Source organism: Octodon degus, unplaced genomic scaffold (genome assembly GCF_000260255.1).
Source record: "Octodon degus isolate 3935 unplaced genomic scaffold, OctDeg1.0 scaffold00146, whole genome shotgun sequence".
NCBI lineage: Eukaryota > Metazoa > Chordata > Mammalia > Rodentia > Octodontidae > Octodon > Octodon degus.
This window is the reverse complement of record NW_004524722.1, coordinates 2,121,634-2,125,188: the sequence shown is the minus strand read 5'-3', so window position 1 is coordinate 2,125,188 and position 3,555 is coordinate 2,121,634. Positions and strand designations below refer to the sequence as shown.

Here is a 3,555-nt window from a genome sequence, read left to right as displayed (position 1 = left end):
AAAAAAAAGAAAGAAATTTTAGCACATACAGTGTATATTCAGCTTTGTCTAGGGGCCTGTAATGCTTTGTCTTTGTCTAGCCCCTGTACTTCACTGGTTAGTTTTCTCTACCTTCTGCTCCTCCACAGGCTACAAGCAACTGAATATCTAGATGACAGTCCCTGCTATTTAGCATTATGTAATGAGGTCCCTGATATTAAGCACCTCATGCCAACCAGAGTTCAAGCAAAAAATGGTCACTTTTGCTTACAGGGCACTCTACGGGGGTCAAAGCAGAGCAAGAGTCCACGATGATGGTAACTCCAGAACTTCAGACCTGGGCTTTGGAGCTGGGGGAGGGGAGCAGGGGAGCCAGTGAAGGCACAGACACAGGGAAGAAAGAGTCCAGTTTAGCTAGTGTAAGGCTATCTGTGAAGTGATCTGTGAAGATATCTGTGAGGTTATCTGCTCCTTCTTAGAAATTCAGTCATTCTTGATTCCAAAAAGGAGAAATTCCTTACTCTCTTGGGGAGACAAAACCACAACAGTTTTTGTGTAGAACAAAACCCAGAGCTGTGCTAAAGAATCACCTAGGTAGCACAGATGATGGGGAGAGGGACTGAAGCTCAGAAAGCTTGATTACACCAAGCTTATTGCCACATGCAAAAAGCAGCATCTTAATACGCTCAAAACCACAACAGGGGACAGGATTTGTGTCTTGAAAGACTTTCAGGATTATAATAGCCATGCTTTTTATTAATGAGATGGATCGGTTCTTAATTACTGATATTAGTACTTATCAAAGGTAGTCTAATTTATGATTTTGATTACTTTTATTTTTCTAATAAAACAATTTAGTAGCTCTTAAAATGATCTTTGAATGACAATTTAAAGCTTATTTATGATCATAAATATTTTCTTCAAAAATACAGAAAGTCGGGGGCCTGCCCCTTCGCTCAGTTCTTTAAGTGGCTGCTTCAACAAAGCAGTCAGGCTCAGGTTGCTGTGGTTCAATCCCCACAACTCAAGCCAGCCAATCATGCCCTGAAGGCATTCGGAGAAAAAAAAAAAAAAAAAAATACAGAAAGTTTAAAGTCACAAAATTTGGCCTTTGCACCATACTTAATAAATGTGGCTTCTGACCTACACTAAATCTATAGAGTACTTTCTAATTTTTTTAAAGTACTTTCTAACTTTAATACGGCAGCTAACTTGTACTTTTTTGATATTTAGTTATTCCAAGCATTAAATCTTTCAAGTACAGTGTATAAAAAAAGAACTTAGCGGGGCCGGGGAGATGGCTCAGTGCAATAAGTGCTTCCTTGGCAAGCACAAGGGTCTGAGTTCAATCCCCGGTTCTGCCAAAAAAACAAAACAAAACAAAACAAAAAAACCCCTTAGCTTTTCTTATTATAAATACTCACATGCCTATCCTGAAGTCAATTCCAGCAAAAACTTCTGTGGTGCTAAGCAGTATTTAAATCACAGAAAAATATTAGCTAAGGGTATTTAAGGAGGAAGGAAGGTCAGGAAACACAGGATCCATTTCTCAGTAGTAATGACAAGAGATTCCTCCCTAAAAAAAAATCATTACTAAATATATATATATTTTTTCAATTAACTACATTGTGGCTGCAACGGATTGCATGCCAAATAACTTTTTAAGAAATAGACTTAAAATTGTGGAACAAAAATTAAGTTTCAAATTTCTTATTTCAAAGTTTAAGATTTCTATAATTATAAATTAATTTTCCTTAAATAGTCACACAAGTTTATTCAGATGTTGAAAGCTGTTTAAGTTTTTTTTAAATTAATCTGTTTCAAACTTTATTCCCAGGTTCTCCAGCTTAATTGACTGCAAAGAATGAATTGTATGTAAGCAAAAACTGAAAAGAGCTGCAGTGTCTAAGGGGCTTAGACTTAAAAAACATTAGAGATCTAGATTTTATTAGATCCATAAACAAAAACAATTTTAAAAAGCACTAATAATATTAAACAGTAACTCCCAGTAATTTCTCCCAAGTTTTATCTTTTTCAGAAGCTGGCTTAGTTCATTTGCCTCATTCTTAGAAGCCTCATCAAGTTTCTCCACAAGATCTGGAACCTCTGCATCATCCTCCTCTCCAGGAGCAAGCGGTGCTTTTCCATCCACAGCTTGTTTGGGCAGAGCTTCAGCCCATCTCCTTAAACTAGTCAGACTGTCTGCACCAAGCTGATTCAATATGCTGGGTAGCATTTCTGTCAGTTGTTTTGTCTCAGCATAGCCTGTAATGGTGAAAGTGTTTGCTACCAGAGATGCCTGAACTTTAAGGTTGTTGAAGTAGATAACTGTTTCCTGGTTTGTAAACATATTCACCTCTTCAATACCAGAGATACTGTTTACCCCTAACTTCTTTAATGAGAACTGAAGTTTTTTATCATCTGCTGTGGCTGTTCTATGAACCACCTTCTTCTGTGAGCAGTTCCTTTCCCATCAATGCACACTTGTGCCTGCAGTTTGGCGAGTTTTTCCTCGTTCATGATAATTTCTTTCATCTTGTTGGAGTGAATATGGGGCAGCATGGGGCACTAGGGCTGGTGCTCAGGGGGTCTCAGGTAGACCAGCTGAGATTAGGCACACACACGTGGGGACCCAAGATGGCAGCTAGCGCTTGTTAAGTTTGTTAGATTTTGATCTTTTACAAAAATTCCCTGGCTTATAAGAACGTTATGAAGGAGGCAGGTGGCTTATTCAGTAATCAAGTAGTAAATATCCAGACAGCTTCTTTAAGAACATTTGTGGACCACTTACAGCCACGCTGGCAAGACCCCCTACTGTTTGATGTGACAGCAGTGCGGTCTCTACATAGAAAGTATAAGCAAGTCCAAACTGAAAAGGCGTTTATGGGCTAACACAAATGAATCTTGCTTCTTGTTTCATAGATGCAGGAAAAGTTTTAGCCTAAGTAGGAAACAGCTTTGCCATTACTATTAGTCTTTTAGAGTCATCATTACTAAGATTTCAAAGACTGAGGTCTATAATAATATTTAAATGGGCTTTGTGTGTCCATTTATGTTTATCACAAAATGTACCAAACTTTTGAAACAAAACTGCCATTTAGAAAGCATGTTGGGGCCAGCCAGATAGCTCAGTGAATTAAAAGTGCCTGCTCAGGCAGATGCAAAGGGGTAGGGGTTCGATCCCTGGTGTGCCGTGCCAACCCTGCCCCTGGGGCGTGCTGAGATGGCAATTGAGACTGGGTGTGGTGTAATCCCAGTGCTTGAGAGGCTGAAAATAGGAGGATCACTACGAATCCAATTTGTGTAGTGAGACCCTGTACTAAATACATTTTAAAAAAGCACATTAGTATTTCTGTTGATCAGAAACATGTTTACTTTTAAAAGCCAGTTATCAAATATTTTAATACATGCAATGAAGTTAGCACAACATGTGGCAAGTAGTCCATAAAGTTTTCTTAATATTTTTCCTCCTTTTCGGAGTGGTGAATGAAGGAAAGAGATAGGAAAAGGAATATTATGGAATTGTCCTGCTTCAAGGTTGTATATGGTTAGATTTTTGGACTTATGTGTAAACAT

The 3,555-nt window shown here is 38.4% G+C and overlaps 1 protein-coding gene across 2 annotated transcripts in view; it reads right to left on the bottom strand.

Annotated features, from left to right (window-relative positions):
• The window catches only part of Fchsd2 (FCH and double SH3 domains 2), a 350,373-nt gene that overhangs the window by 147,904 nt on the left and 198,914 nt on the right, over positions 1-3,555 (bottom strand). The gene's annotated exons all lie outside the window — the stretch shown is intronic.